This window comes from Odocoileus virginianus, chromosome 31, assembly GCF_023699985.2.
Source record: "Odocoileus virginianus isolate 20LAN1187 ecotype Illinois chromosome 31, Ovbor_1.2, whole genome shotgun sequence".
In the NCBI taxonomy this organism is placed as follows: Eukaryota; Metazoa; Chordata; class Mammalia; order Artiodactyla; family Cervidae; genus Odocoileus; species Odocoileus virginianus.
The window spans coordinates 14,739,701-14,760,080 of NC_069704.1; the positions used below are offsets into that span (position 1 = coordinate 14,739,701).

The 20,380-nt window shown below is 49.7% G+C and overlaps 1 non-coding gene across 1 annotated transcript; it reads left to right on the plus strand.

Annotated features, from left to right (window-relative positions):
- Positions 1 to 14,559: 14,559 nt before the first annotated feature.
- TRNAG-CCC (transfer RNA glycine (anticodon CCC)) lies at positions 14,560 to 14,632 on the plus strand. The gene has a single exon. It is a non-coding gene; the product is annotated as a tRNA-Gly (tRNA).
- Positions 14,633 to 20,380: the final 5,748 nt, after the last annotated feature.

Consider the following 20,380-nt stretch of genomic DNA (forward strand, 5'->3'; position numbering starts at 1 on the left):
CTGTATCCTGAATCTTAGCCTCAATTCTCAAGTCATTTTATTTTAGCTCAGGTATTGCCAGACAGCCCGGATTTGTTTGGCCTGCTCACTGACCTTGGTTGTGTATTCCCAATCAGCCACATCTCAAATGATCCTCTCTCCTTGCAGTTTGATTTAGCAGTGAGCAGGCAGAGAGCCTTCCACTGAAGTTCTTTGTTGGGGCTCAAACTGCCCCTGTTTGAATTTCCCTACTCCACAGACATAAAACCACTTCAAAAGAGGAAAGCACTGTAGGAATTCAAAAGGAAAAAGGAGAGGGACTTCCCTGGTGGTCCAGTGGTTAAGAGTCCACCTTCCAATGCAGGGTCCATGGGTGTGATCCCTGGTCTGAGAACGAAGATTCCACATGCTCCGGGGGCAACTAAGCCCATGTGCCACAACTACTGAGCCCGCGTGCCCTAGAGCCTGTGGCCCGCAACAAGAGAAGCTACCCAGAGAGCAGTCCATGTGACACAATGAAGGCCCAGCACAGACGTAAATAAATACATAGATTTAAAAGGAAGGAGGAGGGAAAGAGGGAGGGAAGAGGGGAGGACCCAGCTTAAGTCAGCACACCTCCGCCACCACCCCCAAATAATGTCTATCTGATCCTTTAATTTTCTTCTGCAAGATTGGGTGGCCTTCTTGCCACCTCTTTAATAGTTTTTTTTTAAATTAAAGATAATTGCATTGCAACCCTGTGCCATTTCTTTCAGCACATATTGTATTGCATCCTCATCTTGTTTTATAGGTGGGAAGCAAGCTCAGAGAGTTTAGGATCCTTGCCTCCAGTCAGACATCAAGATGCCCCGGTGCATTATTAAAACCTTTCTGCTTTACAAGGTTTCTCCAATATTATCCACCACTTCATGTCCTTCCCTTGTAACACCCAACTCTACACATGTGCTCGCACACACGTGCACATACTCACAATTAATTGTGTTTCATAGAAAGTGTCGAAGAAGCCTTGAAACCAACCGGGGAGATGAGTACTGTTATGCAAAACATAGCCCCAAATCCACTATAGGATTAACTTTGAGGGTGGAAGGGAATGCAATCAGGAAAGAGTGCATAGAAAGCTTTAGCTGTTGTTTGGTCCAGTTTTACCTCTTAAGCAGGGTGGTATTTATATGGGTGTTTCTTGTTGGATTCTATAAATGTTCATTTGTCTTAAATGTATCACAATATGTTTTTTGAAGATTAAGCAGCATCGCCTGGTGCTTACTCCCAGTTCTGGCCATTCACGCACACACACGCACACACACACACACACATCCTTAAACACACACACAGAGTCATCCTCGGTACACACTCATCCACTGACAAATACACTCAAGCACCCACACACACTACACATAAACATTCACATGTTCACCTACACATGTTCAGTCACAAGAACACATACATTCAAGTAGACACACCCACACACGTACAGTGCCCGTCAGCCCCAGCCTCACCACTACTCCACTCCCTGAGTCAGGGGCAACAGGGTCCACACACAGGGCCCCTGAAACCTGGGGCACAGAAATGACACGAGCTGAGGGATGGGACCACAGGGCAGAGGGCAGACTGGGGATGCACGAGGCTGCTTTCGGGGGCTGATTCAGCTGATGCCGCCCAGGCCAGTCCCGCTGGGACAAGCGTGCAGTGTTCTCCCGCTGCAGCTCGGCTGGGAAGGGGCAGAGTTAAGGAGCACGGGGAAGGCGCTGGTCTTTCGCAGTTCAGGGTGGGAAGCAGTGACTTGTGTGGGAAACAACCTCCTCGGAAACCATAGCAACACCCATTTGGCGGCTGGGATTGGACCCTGACCAGACGTTTATTAAGCAGCCTCATGAGCTGTGGTCTCCAGAAGAACAATACCAAACTGATCAAATGTTAATAGCTTCAATCTGTTCCTCCTCCCAGAACTCCCGCCCCACCCCCTCTCTCCTGTCTTCGCCTTTCTGCTTCCCCGGCCTCAGCTGAAAACCACCTCTGCCGCTAGCCAGCCCAGAGCTCCAGTTCAAGGCCAGATCATGAGGCGCAGGTGACTTAGGCAGGCCAACCAGGGAGACCCTGAGAGTCCAAAGAGGTGAGCCGGCTCCAGGATCATCTGATCCAGTCGTTCTCAAACTGGCCGCCCTTGAGAATTACCTGGGGAACATGTTTCTGAAAAAAAAAGGCGATGTGTGGATGCCACCCTAGTCCAGTTAAATCTGAATCTTTAGGGGGTGGTCATTTGTATTTTGTAAAACCCTCTAGAGAATTCTCATGTGCAGTCAGGGTTCAGAGCCCCCGAATTACTCTGACCGCCGCCCCCGCACTGGAAAGGTAGGAGTGGGGGAGCCCAGAGAGAGAGGGGGACTGGCCCAAGGTCCCAGAGCTGGGGAGACACCAGTCTGAGAACGGAGCCCAGACTTTCTACTGCCAGTCCAGCTGTCTGTCCGCTTGCCTGGGCTACAGCATCCCGTGTGAGTCTGAAAAATGTGTCTCTCCCCTTGACTCAACATGAGTCCTGCTTTTTTCTGCCTGGAGCTGTAAAGTTGGGGGGAGGCCGGGGTGGGAGGTGGGGCGGAGGTGGTGGCACCGGGAGGGGAGGGATAAAATATATCCAAGAAGGATGCAAGGAAATGTAATTTTAACAAAAATACGGGGACCGGACATTCAAGGAATCCCAACAGCCACACTGACTGATTTCCAGTGTCTACCACGGTCACACAGAATTTATCCACCAAGAGACCTTCACCCAGACACCCAAGTCCCAAGCCCAAACCCTAGGAGACAACTTCAACTCACTTAGCTCTGTCACTGCCACCTTCAGTTGGCCTCCAAGCCATGAAGAGTTGACCTTGTAAGGCTACAGCCCCCACAGTCCAATTCCCTGGCTGATGCCCAAGTTCATGCCACCTCTGAAGCCCAAAGGCCTCCTAAGCAGTCTCCCTAAATAGGTGTATGTTCTCCAAGCCATCTCCTCAGAGCCTTTTAAGTCACGGAAGATGCCCTGTGTTTAGCCTTTGGATTTCAGAAGAGTGACCAACCATCCCAGTCCCAGTATACCCAGGACCGAGGGGTTTCCCAGGATGCAGGATTTGCAGGGCTAAGATGTGGGCAATGATGGAGAGGAGTGGCTGAGGATGGTTTCCCAGGTCTCTGACCTGCAATGCCATGTGTGATGGAGCCACAACTTGGAGGGACTGGGATAGGAGGGAGAGTAACAAATTCAGTTGTTGAGCTTGGGAAGTTAGGGCAGTATTCAAGTGGAGATGCTGGTAGCTAGGCTCCTGGTTATATGGTCTGAAGCTAGAGGTCTTCACAGAAAGATGAAGGTTTGGGAGCTATCAGCATAGAAATAGCCATTGAATTATGGGAGTGGATAAGGCAACCAAGGATAAAATTAAAGACAGCTCACAGGAGGACTTAACTTCCAGCTTTGAGGAGTTCCAGTGTTTAAAAATCTGATAGGCATGAGTGAAACCCACCAGAGGAGACTGAGGAAGAAGCACAGCCACCAGGGCAGGAGGGACGCCGAGAGCCTGTGATGTCTCAAAGCCTGAGAAGAGCAGGAGCCCAGAAGGACAGAGTGGTCCGCCATGTCCAGTGCTGCAGGAAAAATCAAACCAAATGGCAGGGAAATGCCTACTGACTCAGGAACATAGAGGAAATGCTGACCTTCTCAGAAGTATCAATAGAGCAGGCGTGAGCGGAGGGAAGGGAATGGAGGCAGTAGATAGAGCATAGGAAACTGATGCGGGGAATTGGCTGGGAAGGAAACTGATGGGGCGGGAGCATGGGGTGGACGGAGGGTTTGCTCTGAAGTGAGCGATCTGATTGTGGTTCAGCACTGATGGGGAGGATGCAGCAGAGAGGAAGAACTAAACACAGAGGCAAGAGGAGGGCTGTGGCCACGCCTCACCTCCTGCGGCACCCGCCCCGCCAAGGACTCCCTGCTGTCTGTCTGTGGGGCACTTTCCTCCTGTCCATATCAAAAGGTGACCCCAAGAGGCCTTCCCCGCTCTGGGTTTACACAGCCCCCTGTGCACACCTCCACCGCTGCACTCAAAGCCAGCTGGTTTCCACGTCGTTGGCTCTCCAAAGACAAGACGCTCATCTCAATTCTTAGCCCACAGCATTGGCTGCCTAGAGGATGCGCTCAGGAAACGTTTGTGGAATGGATAAACGAACGAGTGCTGTTATGAACGAATAATGATGAGCTTCAGGGCGCACATGGGTGACCCTGAGGACCATCTGGGTTGGCACGCGGAGGGGGTCTCTGTTCTCCAAGAAGTGCGGCCTTGAGAGAATCCAGTTCCCGAGGTCCCCGCTAGGGGCGGGGAGGCTGGGTGGAGTGGACCCCTCACTGGGCCTGCCTTCCTCCCTTCCATTGTTCCTGACAGCTGCACGTGGAAAGTACAACATCCACCAGGGCCCATGTGTTCCCCCTCCTCCCCGCTCTCAGCAGGAAGGGAACAGATGGGCGTAATTTATGCCCGAGCCCTTCCCTTGGAGCCCTGGCACTGGGGAGAGGGGCTGCAGGGGCCGAGATCCACCCAGGTTCCACAAACTTCTCTCAGAATCTAGACCAGAGGACCGCAGCGGGGGCCAGACGGGGTGGGGTGCAGGAGAGGGCGGGCAGCGGAGGAGGCGGGGAGAAAGAAAGGGGACCTTCACTGTGTGCGACCTTGGCATTCCCGCCCAGGAGCCACCAGGGTGCATGCATCACCTCAGCACAATTCTGCAACGCATGGACTCTTGCACCTGCTTCAAAGGTGAGGAGACTGAGGCTCAGAGAGGGGCAGGAAGGGCTCCAAGTTCACCCAGCTGGAAACGGGCTGCATTGCCGGGATTTCCAAAAAGGTCTGTCAGTTTGCAAAAACTGTGCTTGCCACCAGACACCGTGTCTTCAGGCCTCCCTTTACCCTCCCTCTCGTGGGCCATCTGGGGTGACAGGCGAAAGGGACCAGGAGACGGAGGCTCCTGTACTGAGGGGATAACAGACACTAGAAATCACACAGACAGCAGAAGACCAGGCTGGCAACATGAAGGGGCACCTAGAGGGTCAAGTAACGAGTCCTCTTGGGATGGGCATTCCTTTGGCTGGCTTTTGCGGTCAGTCCACTGCAGGGGGCTGTCCTATAGCCAACCCTCATGGTTAGGTTGGGGTAGAGTCAAGAGTCTGACGGCTTTTGAGCTCTGAGTACCCAAAACACACCTCCCAAGCCCTCCTTGCTTCCTCCTCAATTCCACCTGAGTCGTCTGCCATAGAACCCACATGTGTGGGAGTCAGTCAACATGGGTTCATATCCCACATGCCAGCCACATGTCTGGGGACAAACACGTCACGTGCCTGACTCTCAGTTTCTTTATCCATAGAATTCACTTGTGAGAAGGAGACGATGGCAGAACCCGACCTCCGATTAGTCCATTTGGCTATTTTGGTGTTATTTGGTTCCTTTGGCTCTATTGTATCAGTGGTTACTTGTAAAAAATGAGAGACTGTCCCTCAAAGTACAAATTTCCAACCTCTTGAATAAATCAGAATGCCTGCAACTTGGGCCTGCATGGCCCGTGGCCACAATTTAGAGGGATGTGCACACCTGAGTTTTCCACCGCGCCCACCATCCCTCTTGCCTGCACCCATCTCACGTGCCTGTGGGAGGGGGCACTTGCTACCCATGCTGTCAAAACCATTTGCCAGAGCTCTGAAACTCTTAGCACCTGGACAGCAGAGTGTCCCGAGGATTATAGTTCATCCATATCCCCTGGAGCCTAGCACAAGGCCAGCAGATCGCTCAGCCACTCATTTGCTTAACAAATACGTATGTGTCGAGTCCTTGCTCTGTGCCAGCACCTCATGCAGGGCTGGACCTTGAGCAACACACCAGCCAGATACGAGTCGTATCTCACAAGAATCCATAAGACCAGCTCTGTCATCTCCTCCACACAGATGAGAGAGGGAAACTGAGGCACCGAGAAAGGTAGACACTCACACAAGATTTCATGAAAAAATGAGACAGAGGGAGGATTCAAACTCGGTTCAGCTGATTCAGTGTTCTGAGCCAGGGTCTCTGCAAACTACAGCTTCTGAGCCAAATCTTGCACACCAGCTGTTTTTTGTCGTTGTGGCTACTATTATTCTGGGGCTGGATCGTCTTTGCTGTGTGGGGGCTTCCTCCAGTTGCGGTGAGTTGGGGTACCTCTTCTTGCAGCGTGCAGGCTTCTCACTGCTGTGGCTTCTCTTGTTGCGGAGCACTGGCTGGCTCCAGCACACACAGCTTCAGTAGTTGTTGTTCACAGGCTTTCTTGCCCAGTGGCATGTGAAATCTTCCTGGAGCAGGGATCTAACCCGTGTCCCCTGCATTGGCAGAAGGATTCTTATCCACTGGACCACCAGGGAAGTCCCCACCTGTTTTTATAAACAAAGTTTTGCTGCAGCTGCTTTCCCGGGAGAATGGCAGAGTCGAGCAGGGACAGCAGAGTGATATGGCCCCTCAAAGTCTAAGATATTCACTATCTTTTTCAGTCCCTCAGTCATGTCTGACTCTTTGTGACTTCATGGACTGCAGCACTCCAGGCTTCCCTGTCCTTCACAATCTCCCAGAGTTCACTATCTAGCCCTTCACAAAACAAGTTTGCCAGCCCCTGCTCTGAGCCACTATTCTAAGCATCCTGCCTTCGTAAGAGGGTTGTTGTTCTCATAAAATTACACTGGGGGTGGGAGTGGGGGTGTCAGATAATTTTTCAAAAATATATTTAAAAGGCACAGGCTAAACAACAAGGTCCTACTGTATAGCACAGGCAACTATGTTCAATATCCTGGGATAAACCCTAATGAAAAAGAATAGAATAAAGAATGTAGATATATGTACAACTGAATCATTTGCTCTATGGCAGAAATTAACACAGCACTGTAAATCAACTCGACTTCGATAAAAATAAGTAAATAAATAGAAAGGCACATGCTGTGATCAAGCAGGTCTCGGCAGCGCCTATATCGAGTACCCAGGGAAAGCCTTTGAATAAAGGTCATGGGGCTGAAATATAAGGAACGGGGAGCCAGTCACACAGAGAAAGGGGAGAAAAGCCTCGCAGGCAGGGGTAAGAGCCAGGCAGAGGCTCCAGGGCCTGAACAAGTGTGGAAGGCTGCAGGAACACCAGGAAAGCCAGCACGCCGGAGCCCAGAGGGTGAGGAGGAGGGCACATGGGTAGAAAAGGGTCTGGCCCAAAAGACATCCTAAAAATGCATGAACACATGAGCTAAGCGGGGCCTGGAGGAGCCCAGAAAGCCCCATCTGACATGCGCTGGCTTTTTGCTTCCAGATCCTCCCTTTAAACTGGCAGGACCTCCTCTCCCCTGGCTGTAAAGTGAGTTCTCACTCTGAGCCGCCCTTCTGGGACTGGTGTGGGCCAGAGGCAATAAAGACATGACGGAAAAGCCCTCGGCAACCACGCAGGGCTGCCCTGAGACCTGACGGCTGCCCCTGCCCCCTTGACGTGTGTGCTGAAGCGTGCTGGGACACCCTGCCGACCCCCGGGAGCTGCAGACCCGGAGACCCAGCCTCATCCCTTCCCTGGTCAGGCTGACTCGCAGTATAGCCTTGGCCGACCACTTCCCCTTCACCCCGCCCTCAGCTAAAGGGGAAGGTTTGTAAAAAAAGAGAGGGGGCCATTGGAGGCGGCCAAAGATGGGGGTTCCTGATAATATGTGACCAGAGAAAACCGAGATCTCTGTCATTTACCTAGCTCCTGGGTTTTTGCTGGCAAGGGTACTGCTAAGCACCCATTTCAATGACTTGACTTGACAAATCTGTGAGTAATTAAAAACTGATGAACGGCATGAATGATGTCCAGTTAAAAGCCAGTTTGCCACTTCTGAGCTGTGTGGCTTGTAGAAAAATCGCATCCCATAATTAGAGCCTCTGTCTCCTCACCTGTCAAGTGGGAATACCACCTTCTTGAAAGGGTGGTATTGAGGGTTAAGTGGAATTGGAGTGATTGTGTGAAGCACCTGGTAAAGTGCTGGCTTCACCGTAGCTCTGCAAAATGTCAGCAACTATCCTTCACCTCTTAGACCCCAGGATCTGGTAACACACCCGGCATAGCTGGGTGGGGAGATCCTGAACAGTGCGAGATAGAGACTGGGCTTCTGAAGCCCCTGTGTGTCTGATAAATGCAGAATGGGTTGGTTCTTTGGGACACATGGATGAGAGTCCTGAGAAAGTCCAGAGTAACAAATGGTCACTCTATAGTAACAATAAAAAATTTGTGTTCAAGTATAGTTGATTTACAATGCTTACCTGGCAGGGGTGATACCATGATTTGAAGGTGATTTTCCCAAGGCAAGGCTTATCGATTTCACTCAACAAAAATTGACAGAGCATGCCGTATGTGTCCGACCCTGTAGGAAGATCAGGCATGCAGAGGAGAAGAAGAGAAGAGGCGTCAAGAAGCTCTCAGACCTCCAAGTTGAAGAAGGATAAATGGCACGCAGTGGGCACACAAGTTGAAAGCAATGAGTCATGGCCATTCCCTATGTTTTCTGGGTGCTGATGTAGCTCAGACACAGACAAGAGTGGTCCTTTGTGCTCATGGGAAAACATCACGTCAATCAAAGAGCAGGATAAGGGAACGACTCAGTTTTCATCCTCCAGACAGGTCTAGATTCAAATGCCAGCTCCTCTAACATCCAACTCTGTGACCTGGGCAAGCCATTCACTCTCTGAAACTCTGATTCCTTAAGGCAGTCAACTTTAAATAATACCTTCTCTGGCCCAGAGGCTCAGAAGGGTGGAACAGGAGGAAGGGAAGCTTGCATTTGTGGATCTGACTCTAGTTATCTTCCACTATTGACTCCCCTCTCCTCTCTCAATAACAGAACCCCTTGACTCTGGCTGAGGACATGGATACGCAGAATAAATTACAGCCTCTCTTGCTGCTATATTTGGCCAACTGACTAAGCTCTGATCAGTGGAATATAATTGGAAATGCTTTCTGCAGCTCCCAGGGAGTGTGCTTGTCCTAATCTCTATCTTTCTTCCTTCCTGCTTTCTGGAATGCAGATATAATGGCTGGAGCTACAACTGGCATCTTGGATCAGGAGGTGATCTTGAGAACAGCAACAAGACAAGGAGCCTAAGCCCCTGACACTGTCACAAGCTGAGGGATTTGGAGGAAGGGCAATGTTTCAAATCCTCCCAACTGAATCCAATTCTTACTAACAAATCACATTCAGGGGGTCAAGGCACCCGTGTTCTCAGACTAGTGAGCTCTCAAAGGGTGAGCTCTACTCTGTAGGTGGTGGTCTCCACTTCCTCCTGGCTGGCGATCCATTGGCCCTGGCACTGCAGTGCCTTCCGTGAGCCCCTCCCTTGCTCCCAGTTCTCCGTCAGTGAGGTCACAGGCCGCACAGGATGCCCTTCCCAGCTAACAATGGCTCTACTGCAGAGGTCAAGTGGTTGCAAGATTAAAAATACGGCCACATGTTTATAAATGCACCCAGATGAGAATATTTCCAAAAGTGGGGTCCAAATTCCTACACAGACCAAGGCCAGCTGGGTGATTCAGCACCAGCAGTCTACAGAGCACTTGTTCAGCGTGTACCCGGGAAAGCCTTCTCCGGCCGAGGCACCGTGCCAGGCCCTACAGGCAAAGGGAGGGAGAGGCCCCGTCCCCAAGAACCAGGAGCCAGTGGCCAAATGAGGACCTAACACGTTCACACAGCACAGTTCATTCATCCCATTCGGCCACTCATTTATTCAGGGACTGTTTATTGAGCACTTACTATGCACCAGGAAAGGGGCCAAGGAGAAAATAGATGCCGAAGGGAATCGGGAATCTGGCCTGGGGCTGCCCATTGAACATGAAAACATCCATCCTCACCATCTCTGTCCCACAGAAGCCGCCTGTGCCCCCACACTCCCTCATTTTTGAAGTTCAAATATTGCTAACAACAAAAAGGGCCATGGGGCTTAACAAACAGACTTGAATTTTCGGGAGCTGACCACGGGTAGGCAGGGGTCAGAAGTTCTGGGAAAGGACCAGTGGTTTTCCACAAGGCCAGGGTTGATCTGCATCATGGATCAGCCTCTACCTCGGGCGGTAAGACCCTCCCTCAGCAGCCTCAGTATGCTCATCTGTAAAATGGGATGGTAATAAAGAGACAGGCCTGTCACTGGGCGCATCCGAGATGGAATCTTGGTTTAATCACCACCCAGCCAGCTAAGCTGTCACCCTGGTGGATTTGCTCAGTGTTTCTCGGGCCTTTCCTGGCAGTCCAGTGGTTAGGCCTCTGAGCTTCCACTGCAGGAGTCACAGGTTTGATCCCTGGTTTGGGAACTAAGATCCCACAAGCTGAGAGGCATGCTCAGAAAAAAACAAAAAAACAAAAGTTAATGTTTCTATAAAATGGGAACAATATGCTACCCACCTCATTTGGTACTGAGAGGATAAACTGCTCTCTGTTTATGGAAGAAAATGAAGGATCAGGAGTAGGCAGGAGTAAGGAGCGGGTGGTGGTGGTGGGAAGAGTCTAAGAGCTCTCACCCAGCATAAAGCTGTATCCTATGTATTATCTATTCATGTTTTAAATCTTTTTAAAAATTACTCTTGTAAAGTATGTGTCATATGCAAGCTCCCTCCCCTCTGGGCCTCAGTCTCCCCGTTCAGAAAGTGAAGGGGCTAGCCTAGCAGGATTCTGCTGCCTGGCCTCTGTTCAAGAGAAGCTGCCTGGAACATTAAACTGTAGGGTTTTCTGGACTTTCCTCCAGTGTAACTTCACAGCAGAGTTTTCTATTTGCAGGGCATTTAACAGTCAGTCATCTCGAAGCAACGCCAGGTAAACATTTCAGCAGGAAGTAAAAGGAGGGGTGGGCAGGGGGCACGTGACCCAGCCGGGATGTGACAGACACGGAGTGCAGTGTGGCAGGCACGCTGGAGGCTGCATTCCAGCCCTGCTCACCAGACCAGCCAATTCCAGGGCTCCCACTCTATCCAGAAGTCTCGTTAAGTCCATTTTATAAGTCTTTTTTGACAAGTGAGGCCTTTAAAACATGTTCCTCATTGTGCAGAGGGTGAAGTTCAGTCTAAACCTTTGTCTGCAGGAGACACTGAGAGGGCCCAACTGCCTGGGGACCATCATAAACTCCGCTCACACTCTGGGGCCCCGGGAAGGAGGAGCTTCTTCAAGACACCCTGTCAGGGGCTCTGCAAAGAATTAAATACAAAGAATAAAAAACTCGGTGCCCAAACACCTCCCAGCTAGCTATACTTTCTATGATCTTCAACCTTTAACAGGTATTTTTAACCTAGTTTATCATCCATAGTCACACAGCCGGAGACGGGCTAAGCCAGCATCCAAATTTTGGTACCCTTGGTACCAAAGTCTTAACTGTGTTTCCCACCATCCACTTGCCAGGACACAAGGGCCACACAATGCATGCTGGGAGTGGATTCCCTAACAGCCCAGCCTTTCATGAAGAGTCCTGCAAGAGCCTAAATCATCACACTTTGTGTCGGACCCCAAAGGAAGACCTCTCCCTAACACGGCCAGTCTTGGTGTTGCATATGGTGAGCAAAGCTGAGTCAAAGTCAAATTCAGCATCCACAGGATAGGGCAGCCCTGCTGGAAGGAGATGCACCTCATAGCAGTTGGGGACCAGATTTCAAAGGTCTTTTCCTGGGAAGTTTCTTGGGGCAGATCAGGTGAGACGGGCCCCTCGGTGACGAAGCTCGCTAGAGTCACAAACACGCACTTGTTAAGAGAAGGTCAAGGTGGGGAAGTTCGACCCAGAGGGAAGCAGGGGACAGGACAGTGGAGGGAAAGCCCACTTCCCAAGAGCCAAGAGCTGCCTGGAGAGACTTCTCACACCCACCCAACTGCCTTAGAGCTCAAAGTCCGACTGCCTAGAGCAAGACACAAAAGTCCTTCGTGGACTGGTCTCTCCTCCCAGGCAGCTGCCTTCTGCCCACTCCTCACCATCTGGACAGGGCCAGTGCTCAGCCACACGGAAAGGCCGAGCACCTCTGATGCTTCAGGCTCTCCTCAGCTTCACACTGTATGTTTCCAAAGTCGACTCCAACCCTGACCAACCTCTGCTCATCTCTTGAGGCCAATCCAATGGGCATCTCCACGGGAGGCCTAAGTCCCTGGTCCCTCCTGTTGCCCAGAGCTGTCTGCTCCTGTGTAAACTCCTAGGCGAGTTGATGGCTCAGTTCCCACCTTTGTAAATCAGAAATAAAAATAATGATAACGTATCTCCCTGGGCTGATGTGAAGATTCAGGGACATGAAGCAAATCCAATGATGAGACATGGCCTGGCCAGCCTCAGTGCTGATCCATCCGGCATTGCCACTCTGGTACCAAGGGAACTGGTAGGGAATTTTCTAACAGGAGTTGCAACCTCAAAAGCAACCCCCTCAGCCTTTGCCTTTGATGGGGATTCCTTGTTTCTATCAGGGCTCAAATTAAGCTTCTGGGTTGCAAAGGCATCCTTAGCCATCCTAGCAGAGAAGCCCTCACCTGTCTGATGTTCCCGTTCAGCTGTGTTTCTGCCACTGTGAAGCCCCCAGACCCCTCTACAATAATATCTGTTTCCATGCCTCTCTCCTATTACACTGAGACGGGGACCGTTTCTGAATCCAAATGCTTGCTGTTTCAGTGATGACAGAATGCCAATAGGAGGACTGTTTTTTTCACACACCCCTGGAGAAATCCCCTATAAGCAGAACACAAGTCCAGTTAGAGAGGAGCAGCAGCAGGTAAACATTTTCTCAGGAAGGAAAAGGAGGGGTCGGCAGGGGCCACAAATAAAATCTGCAATTTTTGCCATAAGCTGTTGTCTGTGGAAGCGGGAAAGAGACAAGGATTTTGTACACACAATTTACTTCACTTTGATCTCAGACTTTCAGAGATTTGCAGCATCATATTTTGGCAAAACAACTGAAAGACTCCCACTGGAGGTTTAAATACCATTCCAAGAGCATACCTCCAGTGACAGGGTACTTGTTACCTATCAAAATAATCCATTCCACATTTGATATCTCTGACTACTGTAGTTTCCTTTAATGTTGATCTACAGCGTTTTCCATTAGTCATCCATCTGCCCCTTGAGCCCCATAGAATCTGGGTGCTTCCTCTTCCCAGGATAGACCTTTCAAGGCAGGGGCTCTTATACCCCCAGCCCCATCCTTCCTCCAAAGCAACACCCCAGTTTCCTCTGCCAAGGCTTCAGGGCCCTCCCCAACCTGGTCATCTACCTCCTCTTCAATGGATCATTACCAATTCGTCCCATTCACAATGCAGAACCCAGAGCTAAGGGCAGAGCTTGTGGTTGACTCCAACCAGCTCAAAACCACAATTTTGACTTTCAGAACCAGAGGCCCTTAAAGATCATCTCAGAAAGTCCAGCTCCCCTACTTTACAGATGAGACCGAAGGCCATAGACATGCAGTAATTTACCCCAGGGTTCTGATATCCCAGTAGAACAACGGAATCACCTCTGTCAAAAATAAACAATATCATCATTGTTGTTGTTTTCATTGGCAGCCACATCACAGGATGAACTCATATTGGACTTCAGTCTCAGAATGGTGATGTTTCTTCAATGATGTCAACATTAATCTTGCAATTCCTTCTAGTAAACAAATCAGTTAAAAAAATAATAAAAAATAAATCATAGATAAGTAGGTAGACAGACAGATAGAGGAAACCCTTAGAAACAAAAAGTAGATTAGTGGAGAGCTGCAAGGAGGAGAGGATGGGGAGGGACCGCCAGTTCATACAAACTCTCTTTGGGGGGTGATTAAAATGTTCTGAAATCTGATAGGGGATGGTTACACAACTCAGTGAACGTACCGAAAGTCTCTGAATTATGCACTTAGAAAGGGCGAATCTTACGGTATGTGACTTTTATCTCAAAAAAGCTGTGATCATCTGGAAAAATATAGGAATAGTTGATGTCGACTTTCTTCAGCTCAGTAGCCTTTCCTTAGAGCCCTTAGTCAACAGATCCTCAAAGGATTCCAGGGATTCAGATGACTGATATCACCAGTCAGAACAAACCTTGGAAATTCCTTCTTGGATGTTTTTTAAACTTCTGATCCCAAGTCAGCATTCCAAGAAATGGACTCAATCACAGTCTGTTTGGGTCTCAGATGTGAACGGCCAGGGTCCAAGTTACGAACACTCCCTGTGTGTCGAAAGCCTTAAATAATCATCTTGCTTAGTCTTCCCAGAAGTCTCTTAGGCAGTGGTTCTCAGACTTGCGAGTGCATCAGAAATGCCCAGAGGGCCTGTTGAAACAGAGATTGTTGGTCTCCACCTCAGAGTTTCTGATTCAGTAGGTCCAGGGTGGGACTCAAGTTTCCAGGTGATGCCGTTGCTTCTGGTGTGGGAATCACACACGACACTTAATTCTCCTGTTTTACAAATAAGGAAATGGAAGCTCAGGGAGAGTCAGTAAGGTGCAGTCAGAACCACAGGATGTGGCAGAAACTACAGTGAGCTGCCCCAAGAACGTGTCTCACATCTCTCCCCTCTTGCTGTTCTCAAGAAACAGTTTGAGGACTTCCCTGGTGGTCCAGTGGTTAAGACTCTGCACTCCCAATGCAGGGGACACAGGTTCGATCCCTGGTTGGGGAACTAAGATCCCACATGCTATAGGGCATGACCTAAAAAGTAATTAATCAATTAATTTTAAAAAAGAATAGAAGTTGAAAATGTTCATTCTTGTTTTCCAACATTTCTTGCAGCTGGAGTTGGTTCAGTGACATGATTCCAACCAGGGTCCCTCCTTCCTGCACCAAATCCTGACAGGATGCTGGGAGATTTGCTTTCATGTCATGCTAGAGACATGCTAGCAACATTGAGCAGGAGGACAAAATATCCCCAGGTCCTTGAATATCGGCAGCTGACCCAACAATCCCAACACCACTGCACACTTTTTGTTATGTATGAAAAGTAAACCCCAATTGGTTTAAGCCACTATTAGTCATACATTCCATTATTTATAGCTATCATCCCTAAAGATACACAAGAGTGATCAATATCAGGGCGGGGATGTAAGCCCATCAAACCGCTGACTTATTCTTTCCACTCTCCATTATGCCCCTAGAAATGGAATCTGGGGGCTCTGAAGTACTCAACACACCTAAGAAATATCTTCACTTCCATCTAATAATGTTCATCAAAGGGAAGTGGCTTGAGGAATTTGCCTCAATTCTCAAGCAGAGGAATTGGATGTGGTTTGAATCTAACCGATGTCCCATAACTGGCCCGAGTAAGGGTGCCTTTAGAGCCTTACACTCGAAGTGTGGTTCGCCCAGCAGCAGCAGCAGCAGCACCTTGGTGACAGAAGCAGAATTTCCGCCCCAATCCCAGTCGTGGGAATCAGAACCTGTGTGTTACCAAGAGCCCCAGGAGCTTCATATGCTCACTGAAGACTGAGAAGTAGAGTTCTGGCTCAATGGTTCACAAGACTGAGGGTTAGAATCACCTGGAAATCTACCACCAAATACACAAAACCAAAAAAGCTGAGTCCCAGACCTCACCCCAGACCTACTGAATCAAAATTCCGCTTCGGTAGGAACCAGAAGCCACATCACTAGTTCTTTATACTCTTTTGTTCAGGGACCTTTTTGAGAAATTCATTAAAGCTGTACTCATTCTTGCAGAGAACTGAACAACTACACATATGCATTCTACTTCCAATTTCAGGAATTCAGTGAAGTCCACCCAGAGTCTTCCCAGGACGTGTGAACTGAAAAAAAAAAAAAAAAAAAAAGGGAGCTCTCTTCACATGTCCAGGCAGTTAAAGAAGTGCACTCAGGATCCTAATGAGAAGAGGCAGCCTCGCTCCTGTCAGCTGGACCAGCCCGCTTAGTTCTCACCTGACGATGGTTTATGTAACCAGCAAGAGCCCAGGGTCATCATTCAGTTAGCAGCTTCTGCAGCAAGCACAGCTCTGTGCTGCCCCGGCTTTCCCATCACCGCAGATTACAGAGCTTTTCATTTCATTTTCACCCAATTAACCTAATTCACGTGGAGGATGACTTCCTGCTCAACCACGGCCCATGAGGATGCCACAGAGGCAGGTGCCTGGTTCAATTAAGAGGAGATTTTGAAAAACACATGCCCAACATGCTCTTCAAAACAATATATTCAACAGGCAGGGGCAGAGTATCTCAGCCTCCCCCAACAAACTGGCAGCATTATCTCCCTCCACCTACACATTTCTACTGCCACCCTTATTTCTGCATTTTATCATGTAATTGATTACTGGTTTTTTCAGACCTCAGGCTCCTGGAGGCAAATGATGAGTTTTCATCACTCATCATTTATATAGTATATAGTAGTATATATCTAGACCTGGTAAAAGTAGGTGCTGAAAAGATGACGATTGGGTGGGTGGATAAATAGAGAGATGGAAAGATGGAGGTGCTAATCTGTTAGTAAAATTAAAAAAAAAAAAAAAAACAGGAAGAGTCTAGAAAACTCAAAGACAGGCTCTCCTTTGCTCTAGATAGCCATGAAGTCTCGGTCAATGCCTTTAACCTTGAGTCTTGGTTTAATCCCCTGCTTCATGGATCACGGCCTTGTCATGGCAAAGGAGTTCACTATGAACCATGCGGTGCAAGACTTCCCAAGATGGACAGGTCATAGTGGAGAGTTCTGACAAAACGTGGCCCACTGCAAGAGGCAATGGCAAGCCACTCCAGTATTCTTGCCACAAGAACACCACGAACAGTACACAAAGGCAGAAAGATATGACACCAGAAGATGAGCTCCCCAGGTCGGAAGGTGCACAGCATGCTACTGGGGAAGAGAGGAGGGCGATTACTAATGGCTCCAGGCTTGGGCGAACTCCAGGAGATGGTGAGGGACAGGGAGGCCTGGAGTGCTGCCATCCATGGGGTCCCAAACAGTCGGGCACAACTTAGCAACTCAACAACAACAACCTGGTTTACCCTCTACAAGATGGATGGCATCACTAGGAACACACAACTGGATTTCTGTTTACTATGACAGTTGAATTAGAGAATATATGTAAACACATTTTCGGAGACAGCAGCCCTCAGACTAGGACATAGAAAGGGATGGGTCCCAAACTCTAGCAGAGCTGGGCTCCAGGTCTGGCCTTACCATTGCCAGGTATTTGACCTTGGGCAAGCAGTCTTAAACTCTCTGCGCTTGCTTCCTGTTTTGAGTAATGAGGATGGCAATGATTCCCTCCCTGGGGCTCTGAAGGAGGCGCTAAGACGTGGGCAGAGTGTGCTGCTGGCCAAACACACATCCCCGGCACTTAAGCCCCTTATGCCACATTGCTGGACGGCATCTATGGTCTTGGAGTTGCCAGTGGGATGACAGTGAGATGTGGTTGGATAAGAAAAATTGCCATTTCAATAAATGTGATGAAATTGTGCAGGAAAGCATAATCCAACAAGCAGATCTTTAATTAGAGGTGCGGAGGGAGCAGGCTGTGCTAGGAGAATTCTCACCATGCAGGACTCACAGCTCAGCACTCGACAGAACATAAAGCTTTCAAAGCCAAGTTTCACAATTTTCCACCACATGAGCAAACTTCATTTGCCTCGATGAGGCAATAACTTCAGGCTTCTATGTATTTCACTTTTCCTCCCTTTTCCTGGCCTCCTTACTCACGCACTGCTTTCTTCACAGCCCCCAGCTTCATTCTGTTACCCTCCCAGCCCCTGAGGTGGCCAAGATGCTCAGCAATTTGGGGCCGGAGTCCTGGGTTCAAATCCTCGTGCATGACCTCCCATTAGTCAGTTCATCTCCCCGGACCTCAGTTCCCTTCATATCCAGGATCATGCACTCAGCCTCAGGGGGAGGACTGCTATCAGCAGTAAGCAAAATATCACAGCTGCTATGGTGGGTGCTGGCAGATCATAGTTTCTCTCTCTTGTGTGTGTGTGTGTGTGTGTGTGTGTGTGTGTGTGTGTGTGTACATGGGGATCCAGCTAGAAGAAGCTCCAGTGGATCTGATTCATTTGCTCAGTAAGAAGGGGAAGTGAGAAATCCCCAGACTCAAACCAGTCTTGGATGGAAGCCCTTTACTGCAAAAGCCTATAGAAACATCCTGGTATTTTACAAGCCTCTGGCGCCTTCCACCAGGGCTGGGAGGCTGATTCGGCCGGAAGGGCTAGCAGATGTCCTCTTGACCACCCTGGGGTTCTGCCTCCCTCTCTGCCCAGCTGCTGTCTGTCCAGAGGCAGTTAGGCATCAGCCCAGGAAGGGATATTCTTGGCTCAGAATGATTCTCCCCAAACACTCAACTCAAGAACCCAAACCATGGGCAAGCTTGTGTTTAGGAAGAACTCTCACAGCAGAAGAGCAACAAGGAGGCTTGTGAAGGGGCAAGCCTTCAAAGCCCTATTCTGTGGGATAGTGGTCAACTGCCCATCCACGTTGCCTGAGTCCTCCCTCATCCCAGTGCAGCTCATATCAAGCCCAGGCTCACCCACATGGGGCTCTGGGCAACGTCTGCTATCCTCTCCAGCCCCATCAGTTCTCGCAACAGGGAGAGGAGGAGAAACTGCTAAGTAGCTCTGGGGGCCTGAGCTGCTCAGTTCTCTGCCTACTACATGCTGGGCTCTTTCACAGGCACCTCAAGTCACTTCTTCCTGTGGTGGGACCCTACTGGGCCCATTTTACAGATGAAGAAACTGAGGCCCATGGAGGTATAAAGTGCCCAGGTGAACTCAGCTGGACCATAGCAGACTCAGGTTTCAAACATGTATCTGACTAATATTCTGTGCAGTGGCCTTTCCACTCCCCAGGAGCTGTCAGATACCCGCATCCCTGCTCTGAAATTTTTCAGACTTTCCACCCAAGTTTCTGGTGTCTGCAGGGCCCGGCTTGAAGGGCAAGCGGAAGAAAGCACAAGGTGCCGCACAGCAGAATACACATGCTGGGGGGTGAATCGGGGCTTTCCTTCTGCACAGTCACGGGACAGGAACACCCAGCCTTCACCTGCAGTAGCACTGACCACAGCTCCCGGAAGTCATCCCATAGCAGAATGGGTCAGAGAAACCATCCCCATCAGTACCTGGAACACCTCAAAGTTCCAGAGTTCACAAGTTGTCAAAGTTTGTAGCCTCCAGCCTACAAAATACTCTTCACACAGCCAACTAGGGCCAAATGAGCAGCTCTCAAAGGCTGCGCTTATAGCAGGAAAAAATGACTGATTGAGCAAATGTGGTTTGGGGCTATAGGCTGAGACTCCAATGGCAAATAACAAGTCGGGGGGAAGAAAACAATTTATCAGTAGAATGATAGGAAGCCCATGAGTGAAACCAGAACTGCACTTTCTCACCATGCAGAGTGGATGTGAAATTTCCCCCCATTTCTCTGCAAATAAGGGGCTGGTGCTATCGGTGAAATAATTTACGACCCAGTGTGTTCCGCTGTAAATGGCTGCTCTGTTCACTGGCTATAAAAACATCTCCGAGCACACTGACCTTCGGCAGATGAGCCCTGGAGTTTATAGCGCTGAGGAATTGTTTTACTGCCCTCGCACCGGCCATGGTCACGCTGGACACCTGCTGGGGTGAGAGGTGGGGGACACGGGCCCCCAGAATCTCAGGAAGACAAAACCCACAGGGGAGCAAGATGCCCCCATGCGAACCAACCAGATAAAACAAACCACCGGTGCGTGGCCAGAGCCTGGCCAGGGGCAGGCATCCAAGTCCAGCACGAGCCAGTTAAACAGACCTAAGCGGGAATTCCCTGGTGATCCATGGGTTAGGACATGGCACGTTCACTGCCGAGGGTCCAGGTTCAACCCCTGGTCGGGAAACTAAAGATCCCACAGGCCACGTGGCGTGGCCAAATAAAGAAGTATATAATAGACAGACCTAGGCTAAGGAGTGTGGCCTGGAGGGCACGGCTAGAGTTGGAAGATCCTGTCAGAGGTTTCCCAGGTGGCACAAGTGGTGAAGAACCCACCTACCAATTCAGGAAACAGAAAAGAGACGTGGGTTCAACCCCTGGGTCGCAAAGATCCCCTGGAGGAGAGCATGACAACCCACCCCAGTTTTCTTGCTTGGAGAATCCCATGGACAGAGGAGCCTGGTGGGCTGCAGTCCATGGGGTTGTAAAGAGTCAGACAGAACTGAAGCTACTTAGCATGCAGACATGTCAGAGGTCAAGAGGATGGAATCCTAGCCAAGTCCTGAGGGAATGCCACGGGCCAAGCTGGGGTAACCTAAGTCAATTGGTAATTATGAGGGGCAGGAGCAAGAGAACGCTTAGAGATGGTGTGTTTGTCAGGATTTCCAGAGAAATAGAGCCAATAGGATGTGTGTGTGTGTGTGGGGGGTGGGGTGTGGGGGTGTACCACCAGGCTCCTCAGTCCATGGGATTTCCTAC